Below are 15151 nucleotides of genomic sequence, written 5' to 3'. Positions count from 1 at the left end.
TGGCCAAACAGGTGCTTTCCTCCCCTGGTGTTTCCTCTCTGGGAAAATCACTGAGAATTAGGAAGCAGCAGCCATCTACCACTTTCCCAGTGTATACAGCCTAGCAGTAGGGGATCCCATTCATGGTTGGCCCTTCCCAGTTACCCCACTAAACATGATTAATAACAGCACTGTCTTCACACAATGCACAGTCAACCCGTGGAACTCCTTGCCAGAGGATGCTGTGAAGGCCAGGACCATAACGGTTCAAAAAAGAACTAGATAAATTCATGGAGGATAGATTCATCAATGGCTATTAGGCAGGATGGGCAGGGATGGTGTCCCTAGCCTCTGTTTGTCAGAAGCTGGGAATGATCACTTGTTGATTACCTGTTCTGTTCATTCCCTCTGGGGCACCTGGCATTGGCTACTGTTGGGCTAGATGGACCTTTGGTCTGACCCAGTGTGGCCATTCTTATGTTCTTATGTTCCCTGTGATGGCTCCGGCAGCCCCCTGTTGGGCTTTGTTTAAGGAAGGCCCTACTCTCCATCAACTCCACTGCTCCTCCACCCTCTTTATCCCCACATGGTCTTTTCTTCCTTCATATATTACATCTGGATTGGGGCAGCTCCATTACTTGGGATGCTGTAAAAACTTGGAAGAGGAAGAAAGCCCCTGTCCCAAAGAGCCCACTATCCAGGTTTAGGATGTGACACGGTCTGGGGCGGGGTGGGGAGGGGTATGTGAAAAAGGCAAAGAGTTGGAGAAGACAGGGAGCAGTGAGATGAGCCTATCATTCAGCGTAGCACATGCCTCCCCATTGGCAGGGCCTTCCAGAGAGCTAATCAGTCTTCCCTTGGTTGCAGCCAGTCTGTTAGCCAAATCATGGGGCATGCTTATCCTCCAGGTGGAGGTCAGGGGAGTGCTTGGAAAGTAAGCTGGTGTCTTGGGCCCCAATCCTGATCAAGAGCTGAGAGGGAGTGTGAGGTGTTTGCCAGCTCCCCAGGTGCACCAGATACCTCCGCAAAGTAAGCCCAGCGTGAGTTTGAACATGATACAAGGCCCGTCTTTTCTCCCAGGCACTGGGGGAAGAGGCAGTTTTTATGTGGGGGATGGGCAGATGTTGATTGGGGAATCCAACCTGAAATGGGGGAATGTGGCCCTCTTACTACAGGTGAGTAGACTGAACCGAAGCCCTATTTTTAAGTGAAAATTTGAACATTGCAAGTGTAGGGAGCAGACCCCTGTCTTCTGGTGCAGTTTACTTTGTATGGCATGTCCACAGGAGCTCAGGTTAAGGTAAGAGTCAGACTGCATCAGTCTTACGGTGCCGTGTCCTGCTAAATACCCTGGCTGAGAATGGCCTCCCTTTACCCCAGGACCGAGGGCCTACTGGACAGCACGTGATCTTGGACCCAATCCCGACCAGGTTTCTCCTTAACCCGCGCCACTCTTGAGTTATCCAATATTTACATTGGGGTTTAGTGAGGTCAGAATCTGGCCCTTCAGTTTCAGTTCCTACCGTTCCACACAACTGAAAGCTGGGATTGTAAAACAGCTCTTTAAGGAAAAGCAAAATTTCCCTCTTTCATGCCTGCCTATATCAATTAAGGATTAGTGTCCGAGGCCAACAAAAGATGACACGCTGGAAGAAGCCGCCGTCCTGTCAAAGTCTCTTGTGACGCCCATGGCCCAGTCAGGTCAGCAGCATTAGTGAGGGTTGGAATCTTTGCAGTCGTTCTTTAATCCTGGCCAGCCGCCGAGTTCTCTTTTTGTGCTCTTGGTTTGAAGTGATCGAGTGTGTTGGGGTACGAGTGCTCGGCACACTAGTTACTGGGGGTCAGAGTAGTGTCCAGGACAAGCTGTTCTTAAATGCACTAATAAATGCTGTGGGCCAGCTCTTGGTTCCCGCTGGGGCTGGTTTGTGCTGGGCTGGCTCAGCCAGCTATCCGAGTGCTCCCAATGAGGGACTGTGTACCGGGTATACATAACGAGCTCTGTGCCGGGGCACGGCAGGGGTCTGTGCCGTGCTCCAACATATGCATGCTACCCACTCAGCCCCTTGGGGGTCAGGGCAGCTGTACACACAGAGAGCACTGTCCATGTCCACTGACTTCAGTGGGAGTTTAAAGCAGGGCCTGAATCTCGCTGGCCTGAGAATCTGGAGGTGGCAGGGTACATACAGCCGCCTTTGCCATCCCGGATCCGGCACAGAGAGGAGCTCAGATTTATTCCGCCTTTGGATTCCTAGGTTCTTTGTCAATCCAATAGCAGGAGAAGGCTCAGACGAACACTCTAAGCACAGCACACTGGGGCATTTGTACAGTGAGAACATCCACGTCCTGGTTACTCACTGCTGAGCGGCCCCGGCTGTGAAGTGCCAGGGAACAGAGGACCTCTCCACTGCAAACAAAAGCAAAGAAAAACCTCCTCGGGGCAGCAAGGCTCAGCCCAGGTCAACTGCTCTGGCACTGAAAATAGCTTGGGGACGCAGGAGGGTCTCCGAGCCTGGCCTCCCGCTGGAGTGGGAATGTTTGCACTGCTAATTTTTAGCGCTATAGCGGAAGCTCAAGTCAGTTGACCTGGGCTTTGAAGCTCACTGCTGCAGGGTTATATTTTGTTTTTTTCTGCGGTTTTTCTTTGTTTGTTGCGGTGTAGATCAGCGTTCTTCAAAGTGCTGGGTGGTGGCACGTAAGGCACTGGGGTGCTCTGGGCAGCACCGCTGACCGGGACCTTAAAAGTCCCGTTGGCAGCGCTGCTCAGTTACCTGTTCTGACACCACGCTGTGCCCCGGAAGCGGGTCCGGCTCTAGGGGGGCCACAGGGCTCTGCGCACTGCCCGAGCACCAGCTCCGCACTCCCATTGGCCGGGAACCAGCCAATGGGGGCTAGCGGGGCAGTGCCTGCAGGCAAGAGCCGCGCAGAGCTGCTTGCGCATCTCCACCTAGGAGCTGGACCTGCTGCTGGCCGCGTCAGGCACAGCGCGGTCTGCACTGCCAGGACGGGCGGGAAGCCTGCCTCTGCACCGTGGCTGCGTCGTTGACCAGGAGCCGCCGGAGGTAAGTCCATGCCCCAATGCCCTGCTCCAGCCCTGAGCCCTCCCCAACCCAGAATCCCTTCTTGCACCCCAAACCCCTCATCCCCGGCCCCACCCTAGAGCCTGCACCCCCTCCTGCAGCCCAACCCTGAGCCCCACCCCATACCTGGAGCCCCCTCTTGCACCCCAAACCCCTCATCCCTGGCCCCACCCCAGAGCCTTCACCCCTAGCCCAGAGCCCTGACCCCCTCCCGCAACCAAACCCTCTGCCGCCGGCCCAGCGCCCCCTCCCACACCCTGAACCCCTAATTCTTGGCTCCACCCCACAACCCTCACCTCCGCACCCCAACCCTCTGGCCCAGCCCTGAGCCCCTCCCACATCCCAAACCCCTCATCCCCAGCTCCTTTGGGGGCACGGGCATCAACAATTTTCTTCAACTGGGTCCCTAGAAAAAAAGTTTTAAAACCAGTGGTGTAGATGAACCTGTACAGTCTATTTCACCTTCCAGAATGACAGCCCTCCCCCCCCGCCCCGCCTCCCCCCCCCCCCCCCCCCCCGCCGCCAACAGACAACACTCACTGGACAATCCCAGCTTTAAATACCCGAGTGGGCGTTTTGACCTGCCAATACAACTCCATTCATTCCCCTTTCTATGAAAAAAAAAAATAAAAAATCAAACCAGCCTAAAACAGAGCTGGGTAACACCAAATACGAAGAGTAGTCTCATGCCCCTCCTGGCTTGTCTAAGCTACACAGGCAATAGTTCTGTGCTGGAAGACAGCGTGCAGATCCCCAGAAGCAAGCCACTCACACACCACCTCCGATGGACAAGCAGGTAACATTGTGAAGACAGAGTTCATAGTGTTTAAGGCCAGAAGGTACCATTAGATCATCTAATGTGATCCTCTGTAGAGCACAGGCCATTACATTCCATCCACATACCCCTGTATGGAGCCCAATAGCTTGGGTTAGATTAAACCACTTCAGTCCTCAGGACACTGATCTGTTGTGAGCCACAGGCAGCGACCAGGGGAAACCTGGGTGTCTGCGACGTCCCAGGGCCTGGCAGTGGCAGGGAACTGATCAGGTGAGACATGCCTAGAGGATCCCTGCAGGTAATTGATGTGTAATGCTTCAGATAGGATTGTTCCACCTATTGCACTGGGTTACACAGGGCTTGCTCGCTCCCAGCGTGCATAGCAGGAAAAGCGTGGCGAGGAGGGTCGCCAAGCAGAGTAACGTCTCATGCTGACTATGCCCAACAGCAACAGAGCAGCCTGTCTTCATCTCTGCTGTTCCTTCCCCGCCCAGACAGAGAGGGCTCCGTTCACTATTCATTTTTCTGTTGCAGGGCAGGGCTTGTCGGGGATGCAGGGGGAGGGCTGAACAGGTGCACGATTTAGCCCTAGTGGGAGAAACTGAAGGTTCTTCTCCCTGAATTCACAAGGCCCCATAGATAAGTAGGATCAAGTGCCCCCACTCCCCATTGGAACCCGTGGAGGATGAACAGCTCCTGCAGGAGCCAGGTTTCTTAGACTCCTACTGCAGATGCCCTAGGAACCCGTCCAAAGGGGTTCTCCACAGCATGGTAGTGGGGGTGGGGAACAGTGCAAGTTAATTCCTCAGGCAGCATTAACTTCTGATGGTTTCCCCCGTGGGATTGAAGGTGAGGGAGAACGAGCACATCAGAACTGGGTCTTTGTCCTTAGCTTACTGCTTATCCTCCGGGGGGTCCCTCTAGCTCTGCAGAGCCCAAACCAAGGATGGGGGGAAGTAAGAGAACCTGCCACAGAGCTGAAATTGCGGATTGAGCCAATGGGCGGGAAAGGCAGTATGGTTGCACACAGCCTTCCCACAGGTAGATATGCCAACCGTGCCGAGCTTTGAGCCGCAGAAGAGCAGTGCTCCCCGCTAGAACCAGCTAAAGAGCTTGACTGCAGATTTTTGCCTTTTTTTTTAATTAGAAATTTGAATTTAGGCGTTTCCAAGCCCAAGACCCACCACCATATGCTGCAGAGTTCCTGTGCACAGGCACACATCCCTAACAACGAGGAGTGTCAGGTATGGAGCTGATGTTCAAAACCCCGCAGTCTGCTCTTTTGGCACTTCGGTTTTGTTTAGTGTCACAAACCTGCAACAACCCCCCCTCTGTGGATATCCAAAATCAACATCAGCGCACAGATCTCTACCATTTGAGCTAAAGGAATAACTCCATTAACTAGCGGTCGTAGGAAGCTATTATTTCCTGGCGAACCAGCCACTAAAGCGGGACCTGAACATTTTGCTAGTGAATTGTACACAGTAAGATAAATACCACCGAGACTAAAGCACATGCTTAACTTTCCAAACAGAAGCAGTTTCACTGAAGTCAATGGGACTACTCATGGCCTAGAAGTAAACATGTATGTAAATATCGGCAGGATTGGTGACTAAATATAGAATCAAATATGTAGGGCTGGCAGGAACGGTGAGAAATCATCAAGTTCAGATCCCTGTGGTGATGCAAGTCCAAGGAAACGTAGACCATCCTGACAGGTGCTCTTAAAAACCTCCACAACCTCCTTTGGAAGCCAGTCCCAGAGCTTAACTATTTTTATAGTTAGGAAGCTTTCCCTAATATCTAACCCAAGTCTCCCTTGCTGCAGGGTAAGCCCATTACTTCTTGTCTTACTTTCAGTGGCTGTGGGGAACAATTGATCACTGTCCTGTTTATAACAGCTGTTGTCATACTTAGAAGACATGTCAGGTCCCCAATCAGTCTTCTCTTCTCAAGACTAACCAGAACCAGGGTGGTTTTTTTTTTTAAACCATTCCTCATAGGTCAGGTTTTCTAAACCTTTTAGGATTCTGTTGCTCTTCTCCGGACTCTCTCCAGAGGAGAGTTTTTTTCCTTTTGTACAAAACAATGAAATTGCATTTTTAGTCATTGCTATCTAAAATATGATTTTTAAACGCTGTATTCTTAAACGGTTAAACAGGACTTTACTGATTTTCAGACAAATGGTGAAAAAACCCCACAAACATTAAACACCGCTTTCGTCTGACCATGATCTACATAGCCTAGGTATACTTGGGGGAGTGGGGGTAGGAAGGAAAGGAGGAATTTAAAACAAACCACAAGTCAGATCTGTGACACCCATCCAAATTCTTACAAGAGAGTTTTGTTTTTTTTCCAGCGTTGCTGTCTGTAATCGAATTAAATAGCCATGGAATGGTTCTGAACAATGAAATGTAGAATCTGGATATTTACAGAGCACAATGGCACTGAGATTCAGCTCTCTGTGTTTAGCCAATCCCAGGCCTTCTCAGCAGCCCTGCTTTCAAAACAAGATGATATTTATCATTCATGTATTTCTTGGCATGGCTGCAGTCTGGGGAAGCACATTGGGAATGCTGTAGGGGCCCTGCTACAAATTTGCATAGAAAGACTCTAATAGATGTCACTGATCTTTGCATCAGGCCCTGGGGGAGGCCCTTTGATGGGCAGCCAGGCAGGACCAGCTCTGAGCAGGAGTGAGGGACCGTCTGCCGAATTGCCGCCAAACAGCTGGACGTGTCGCCCCTCTCGAAGTGGCCACCCCAAGCACCTGCTTGGTAAGCTGGTGCCTGGAGCCGGCCCTGTAGCCAGGTGCCCCCAGTCTTTGTGTGCCCCAGTATGACACCCCATCATCTCATTTTCCCTCCCTTGTTCTTCTGTGTCCACTTCCGCCCTATCTTCTATTTTGATTCACCCCTGCCCTTGCTTGTTTTTTGCTCCTACTTCCCTGCTGGCCCCTTCCGCACTCACATGCTGCTTCAGGTCAGTGGAAAAGGAGGTCCACTATCAGTTCTTTGGGGAGGCAACTGGAGGTGCGTCTGTGGGTGGGTTTGGTGCCTAATGAAAGGGAACTGAAGAGCCATCTAGGTAGCAGCATCTTGAAGGCCTGGCCTTAGGAGCGGCTCCGCTGGCTGGCTGGAATTAGGGTTGCCAACTTTCTGATTACACAAAACTGAACACCCTAGGCCTGCCCCTTCCCTGCTCACTACATTCCCCTTCCCTTGGTGGCTCACTCTCCCCCACCCCCACTAATTTTAACTGGGTTGGGTCAACTCTAACTGGGGGGTAGGCTCCAGGCAGAAATGAGGGGTTCAGGAGGGGGCTCTGGGCTGGGATCATAGAATATCAGGGTTGGAAGGGACCTCAGGAGGTCATCTAGTCCAATCCCCTGCTCAAAGCAGGACCAATTGCCAGGCAGATTTTTGCCCCAGATCCCTAAATGGCCCCCTCAAGGATTGAGCTTACAACCCTGGGTTTAGAAGGCCAATGCGCAAATCACTGAGCTATCTCTCCCCCCTGAGGTAAGCTTTGGCTTAAGTAGATAGGAACACTGTCGGTATCAGGACATATAATTGTTTCCTTATAGAAACAGAAAGGCAGTTACCCTCACAAACCTATTTATCCTAGTGCAAGCTTAGGAGGTGTCTTCACATCCCTTAGTACCTGGAATGCATGTACCCATAATAAAGATAAGGATCCATCATGACCTAGAATGCACTGTGTGTTCAGAACAAAGATAAGGGGCACACCATGGTACCAGAAAAACAAGATAAAAAGCTAATTGGTTGAACCTAGTTTCAAATGAGGAATACGGTTCCTTTTACTGGTAATCAAGTAGGTTATAAAAAGATTGCTTTAGAAGTAGAACTTTGGAGAGCACACCTTCTGTATAAGGTGTATGTAACACTGCTGTACAGGACGTCTCTTTTCTGAAGATTGGTGTCATATAGAACCTTTCTCCTGTACCATATTAATAAATTTGACTGACATTGGTTATTTAGTCTCTTGACCAACTGACCATACAATTTATCAAAAATGGTATTGTCTTCAATGTAAAAAGTTTTGTTAGGTTCAATGCTGCAGTTGGTGACAGTGTAGATACTGTCAGTGCCAGTTGTTTGCTTGGTGCAGTCTTCTTTGCTGTCATCTTGGCATTACCTGCCTGCTTGATGGAGCGCTGGATGGTGCAAATTTGAACAGTATGGGGGTACTCGAGCCTAGATCTTCTAGGTCTCATGTCACTCTCAGACTGTTCTAAGAGATGGAGCTTCAGGCTCACATCTCTTGACCTTTATGATGAGTAGAGAATGAAAGGCAAACCAAGCACCTGCTGCTTGGATGAATTATACACCTCAAAAACAGGCAACTGCTGTGTCCATCTTTAAAAAAAATTAGTCTGTCAAAGGACGGACAAGGCTTGAAGCCTACAGGTTTTGACTCCACCATCTTGAGGTCTTTGTATAGAAGGGTATGTGTGGGGGGAGGAGAGGGAATGGGGAGAGAGTGTTGTATAAGGGGACCAAATCAAAGAAATTCAGTCTGGACAGGGATATGCAGTTGAAAATTAAAGAACTAAAAGCTGTTCTAAAGAGTGGTTCCGTTTTGCTGCCATGGGCAGTAAGAGGAAACTCAGGGAGGGTCACGGGAACTCCGGCCTTCGTGCCTTCCCACGGGAGCACGAGGCGGCATAAGCTGCAGCTCCATGTAAAAAATTTTGTAATGGTTCTAGGCAACAATGTGCACACTGTTAGCAGCAAAAATATTAATTGCATCTTCATCTACTGTACGTAAGTGGTAAAAATTATTCTCTGAAAAACCATTCAGATACTCCAGTCCCTTGAGATTGTACTATTACGCTACCAGAAGAGCAGAGCAGTAAATTGCACTAATGTGGGAGGGGGTGAGGGCTCTGGCTGGGGGGCGGGCTCTGGGGTGGGGCCAGAAAGGAGGGGTTCAGGGTGTGGGAGGGGGCTCTGGGCTGGGGCTGGGAGTTGGGGTGCGGGAGGGGTGAGGGCTCTGGCTGGGGGTGTTGGTTCTGTGGTGGGATTGGGGATGAGGGGTTTGGGGTACAGGAGGGGGCTCCAGGCTGGAGCTGAGGGATTCGGAATGTGGGAGCTGGATGAAGGTTGAGGCAGAGGGTTGGGTGTGGGAGGGGGTACAGGGTCTGGGCTGGGGGTGTGGGTTCTGGAGTGGGCCAGGTATGAGGGGTTCAGGGCATGGGAGGGGGATCTGGGCTGGGGCTGGGAGTTGGGGTGCGGGAGGGGTGAGGGCTCTGGCTGGGGGTGTTGGTTCTGTGATGGGACTGGGGATGATGGGTTTGGGGTACAGGAAGGGGCTCCAGGCTGGAGCTGAGGGATTCGGAATGTGGGAGCTGGGTGAAGGTTGAGGCAGAGGGTTGGGGTGTGGGAGGGGGTACAGGCTCTGGGCTGGGGGTGCGGGCTCTGGAGTGGGCCAGGTATGAGGGGTTCAGGGCGTGGGAGGGGGATCTGGGCTGGGGAAGGGGGTTGTGGTGCAGGGGGGTGAGGGATCCAGCTGGGGGTGCAGGCTCTGGGAGGCAGGGATGAGGGGTTGGGGTGTAGGAGGGGGCTCTGGGTTTCAGGGGGGCTCAGGGCTGGGGTAGGGGGTTGGGGTTCAGGGTTGGGGTGTGGGCTTATCTCAGGTGGCTCCTGGTCAGTGGCACAGTGGGGCTAAGGCAGGCTCCCTGCCTGTCCTGGCTCCACGCTGCACCCCAGATAGGGTGTCCAGACAGCAAGTGTGAAAAATTGGGACATGAGGTGGGGGGGTAATAGGCTCCTATATAAAACAAAGCCCCAAATATTGGGACTGTCCCTATAAAATCAGGACATCTGGTCACCCTAGCCCTGGAAGTCTCCAGCAGGTCTGGCTCCTAGGTGCAGGGGGCAGGAGGCTCCGTGTGCTGCTCTCGCCCACAGGCACCACCCCCCCAGCTCTCATTGGCTGTGGTTACCGGCCAATGGGAGTGCGGAGCCGGTGCTCCCTGCCTGGGAGCCAGACCTGTTGGCCACTTCCGTGGTGCAGTGTGGTGCCAGGACAGGTAGGCACTAGCCTACCTTAGACCTGCAGCACCACCAACTGGACTTTTAATGCCCCGGTCGGTGGTGCTGACCAGAGCTGCCAGGATCCCTTTTCGACTTGGCATTCCAGTAGAAAACTGGACGCCTGGCAACCTGAGTGGGAATAGGGGCAGCAGCAACTTTCTAGGCACTACTGCCTCTGTACCTTTGAGGGAAAGGTGGATCTGGGCTCATTCTCCTCTTCCCTGTGTCCTCTGGGCCTACCCTGGTGCCCCTGCCCCTCCAGAGGCCCAGCTCCCCAAGACAGAGGAACCCTTCTCTAAAAGTGTTGGTAAAGCAGCTTGAGGGCGTTCTGCAGATCATGTCAATTAATGAAGTTTATTGACAGAGTAGGAGGTGGTCAAAAGTGAGAAACTTCGAATGAAATGAAAAACATTTGTTTAATTCAGAAATGTCTGGATACTGTGTTAATTGTTTTTGTCACAACATTTTTCAAAAAGAATTTGGTTTGAATCTCTTTTAAATGGAAATGTTTCATTTCTACTCCAAAGGAATCAAAACTCCTTCCACGCTACCAGTCCTCTCTCTGCTCCCTCTCTCCCTGCTGAAAAATGGAGGAGGCAGAGTAGAGGGGAACAAAACACAAAAAATCTTTTCAAGCTGATTCGATTTGAGTTTTGAACAGAAAAACATTTTCATTTCAAATTGTGTAACTGAAAAAATGGAAAACCTCAAACAGGGAAACATCATGGGGCCATGGTGTGTGTGTGGGGGGGTGAAATGTCATGTTTGAAAAGTCATGTTTCATTAAATCTTTCCATCCAGCCCCACTACAGGGACCTGGGGGATCAATTTACAAGAAATAGCGGGGGCCGTTTTAGAGAACGGGAGAGCCCCTTTATTGGCAGACAAAAGCATTTCTCCCTCCCCCCCCCCCGTATTATTGTAACATTGGCAAAGTGTCTATTACTTCAGAAGTAGCTGGTATTTTAAAAGATAATAGCCTACTGCTGCTACCAGCTAATGGCGTTATCCTTTAGCTCAAGTAGTAAAGGGCTACTGTGTTACAGGTCCCAAATTCAAGCCCTACTCAGGACCCCGGGGAACAGAGCTGCCTATTTTAGTAGCTTCCTTACTTCCATAAGGAGACAGAAGGAGACTTTAAAGAACTGGCCGCCCAAGCTGCACCCCCATGACTGACATGCCCAGTGGGGTGCCAACTAGAGATTGCAGTGGAGAATCCTGCACATTGTTCTTTGAGAAGGCCAGTCAGCAGGGTGCACTCTCAGAGCATTCTCTTATTGGCTAGATGGGAGATTGGTCAAGGGAGAGAAGACACCATTGATTCTTCATCACTGAGAAAGCACAACAATGCAACATCTTTGCAACATAGCGGTTCAGGTTGCAATAGCAGAAACACAATGTCAAGCATGACGACAACTCACTGCTCACCTGCCCAAAGCTGCAAATCATCATAGAAGATTAGGGTTGGAAGAAACCTCAGGAGGTCATCTAGTCCAACCCCCTGTTCAAAGCAGGACCAACCTCAACTAAGTCATCCCAGCCAGGGCTTTGTCAAGCTGGGCCTTAAAACCTCAAAGGATGGAGATTCCACCACCTCCCTAGGTAACCCATTCCAGTGCTTCACCACCCTCCCGGTGAAATAGTTTTTCCTAATATCCAACCTAGACCTCCCCCACTGCAATTTGAGACCATTGCTCCTTGTTCTGTCATCAGCCACCACTGAGAACAGCTGAGCTCCATCCTTTTTGGAACCCCACTTCAGGGAGTTGAAGGCTGCTATCAAATCCCCCCTCACTCTTCTCTTCTGAAGACTAAATAAACCCAGTTCCCTCAGCCTCTCCTCATAAGTCATGTGCCCCATCCCCCTAATCATTTTTGTTGCCCTCCGCTGGACTTTCTCCAATTTGTCCACATCCTTTCTGTAGTGGGGGGCCCAAAACTGGACGCAATACTCCAGATGTGGCCTCACCGGTGCCGAATAGAGGGGAATAATCACTTCCCTCAATTTGCTGGCAATGCTCCTACTAATGCAGCCCAATATGTCATTAGCCTTCTTGGCAACAAGGGCACACTGCTAACTCATATCCAGCTTCTAATCCACGATAATCCCCAGGTCCTTTTCTGCAGAACTGCTGCTTAGCCAGTCGGTCCCCATCCTGTAACAGTGCATGGAATTCTTCCATCCTAAGTGCAGGACTCTGCACTTGTCCTTGTTGAACCTCATCAGATTTATTTTGGCCCAATCCTCCAATTTGTCTAGGTCACTCTGGACCCTATCCCTACCCGCCAGTGTTTCTACCTCTCCCCTCAGCTTAGTGTTATCCATGAACTTGCTGAGGGTCCAATCCATCCGAACATCCAGATCATTAATGAAGATGTAGAACAAAACCAGCCCGAGGACCGACCCCCTGGGGCACTCCACTTGATACCGGCTGCCCAACTAGACATCGAGCTGTTGATCACTACCCATTGAGCCTGATGATCTAGCCAGCTTTCTATCCACCTTATAGTCCATTCATCCAATCCATACTTTCTTTAACTTGCTGGCAAAAATACTGTGGGAGACCGTATCAAAACCTTTGCTAAAGTCAAGATATATCACATCCGCCACTTTCCCCGTACCCACATCTCATCATAGAAGGCAATCAGGTTGGTCAGGCATGACTTGCCCTTGGTGAATCCATGTTGACTGTTCCTGATCACCTTTCTCTCCTCCGAGTGCTTCAAAATGGATTCCTTGAGGACCTGCTCTCTTAATTTCTTATCCCCAGAAAGGCACAGGGCAGACCCTCAGCTGGTGTCTAGACATGGTTCCATGGACTCCAGCAAAGCTATGCTGATTTATCCTGGTGGAGAAGCTGATCTCCCAATCAGAACATCATCCTTACGGGATATGCTGTTTGCCTTTCCATCTTCATGTTAAAGCAGAGACATCAATTTTCTGGGCTAAAACTCTTCAGATACATTTAGATGAATTTTCAGATGGAATCCAATTAAGTACCCCGCGACCCTCAACATTAATTCCAACCCCTTCATCTTCTGGAAGGAAAAACAAGCAGCTATAAGAACATTTTTTAAAAAAATTGCGCTAATCTGTCCATTGCAGTCCAGAAATTGGTGCCGAAATAAGATGCTGAGAAGGGGGAGTGGCATTCATGGCCATTGCTCCAACAGCGAAGCGAGAAGAGCTTTATAAATGACAAGCAGAGCGCGCACAGGATGTAGAGTATCGGGGGTAGTCGTGTTAGTCTGTATCTACAAAAACAACAAGGAGTCCGGTGGCACCTTAAAGACTAACAGATTTATTTGGGCATAAGCTTTCGTGGGTAAAAACCTCACTTCTTCGGATGCATAGAGTGAAAGTTACAGATGCAGGCATTATATACTGACACATGGAGAGCAGAACTCCCTGCTAGATTATAACAACCCTAAATGTAGCCAAGCAGGGGAGTAGTAGCGGAGACAGCATTCCCCGCTTGTGCAGCTGTGTTAAAGCTATGCCCACCACACCTTCCACCTTTTGGTCAAAATCATGGATTTGCCCCAGGTGTTTCTGCCTGGAGCAAACAAATGGATGGGCCAGACAAGGGAGCAGGGGCTCCAATATCCTATGCATCATCTAGCAAAGCTGCCGGTGCAAAAGGGGCAGAATGCCTTTGAGGTTTGTGCGTGGCATAATGCAGCCCAGAGCCCCCTCCCGGGATGGTACAGGTTACACCCTGCCTTTACTTACGGCTCTGCCAAAAGGCACAACTAGCCCAATTTTAATATGTGGCATCCAAGCCTCCATTGACCTCAGTGGGAATTTTGAATGTGTGAGGAATATCGTTCCTAGCTCCTGAGCAGAGTTTGATTAATGCCATCCAAGAAGGTCATCTACAAATGTTGAGTTACTGTTGTTTTGAACTAGAGCCCTCGAGCAGTTTTTGTTATGGCCAAGGGAAAGGCACAGAAACATTCACACACACACACACCCGGGAGTAAACACCAGGTATGTTTTTAATCAATTACTTTAGCTGAACTTCTGTCATCACCTTCACTTTGCAAGAATGCCTCGTAAGATGCTTATTGCCAACTGGCTTGTGGTGCAACAAAATGACAGGTTGGTTTTGTCAGGATATCACTGTTGATTTAAAGAGACGTTGAATCCAAGAGACCCTCCCAAATAACTACTCCTTCTCATAGCACAATATTGTAATGCTATTTTTGGAATACAGTCTTTCAGTGCAATAAAAAAAATCATTCCATATTCATCTCCGACTTCCACACACGATAGACTAACACCCATAGAGACACAATTATTGTAGGGCTGTCGCAGTGCATCCTCTTAAACTAAATTGTAGCTCTATTTCTGTGGCTGCAAGGATAAAGAGCTGTCAGTCAACTTCATCACGGGTGACAGATTTGCATTTTGCAATATCAAGAGACTCGCATAGTATTATGTAGTCCTGAATGAATGTTACGGTTCTCTCTGTTTTGGGAAGGAGAGATGTAAATAAAGAAAATTCAAAGTGAATTAAGCTAATTGCTATAACTGCAAAAACTCTGGAAATCTAAGTAATTGCAAACTCTACCAGTCATTTGCTCCTGAGCAAGAAATATTTCAGTTCTTCCCTATGTAGCATTTTCACCTTGAGTCATCTAAACACAGGACACTAAGCTAAATTGATTTCTCTCTCTGTTGGGAATAGGTCCACAGTTAAATCAGATATTTAAAAGATATCATTTAGTAGGCTCAAAAGATGGAGATGCTCATGCTTCGGGTCCTCCAGGTGCCTCTGTGGGGATTGTGCAACGTCAAACTTGCCACGAAGCTATTACCATTGTACTCTTTGTAGTGCACCTCTCTGGAGAGGGGAGAGCTCTGCAGAGGTTGAAGAGTTGATGGCAAGAGCATCCAGTTTGCCCCGGTAGGGGATACTAAACGTGGGAGATAATTGGATCCCTGAACCTGCTCTTGGCCAGACCCTGACCCTGCTGTGTTTCAGGCAAGGAAGCCCTGCCAGGCCTGTATTCATGGAGCAGCACTGAGGTGAGAGCCACCTCTGGGCAGTGGAATGGAGTTGTTCCACCGCAACCCACCATCACCTACTCATGCTCTGGAAAGCAAGGATGCAATCAACTGCTGTATGTGGCAGTGGGGTCCCAGGGCAGATCCTACTTGTGTGAGAGGACAGGGTCCTTCCGGCAGCCAGAGAGCCAATGAGGGATTAGGAGGGAAAGGGGACCTCTTAGCATTAAAGTGGCATAATCAGCTA

This window comes from Chrysemys picta, chromosome 4 (assembly GCF_011386835.1).
Source record: "Chrysemys picta bellii isolate R12L10 chromosome 4, ASM1138683v2, whole genome shotgun sequence".
NCBI lineage: Eukaryota > Metazoa > Chordata > Testudines > Emydidae > Chrysemys > Chrysemys picta.
Note: the sequence above shows the minus strand (reverse complement) of the source record.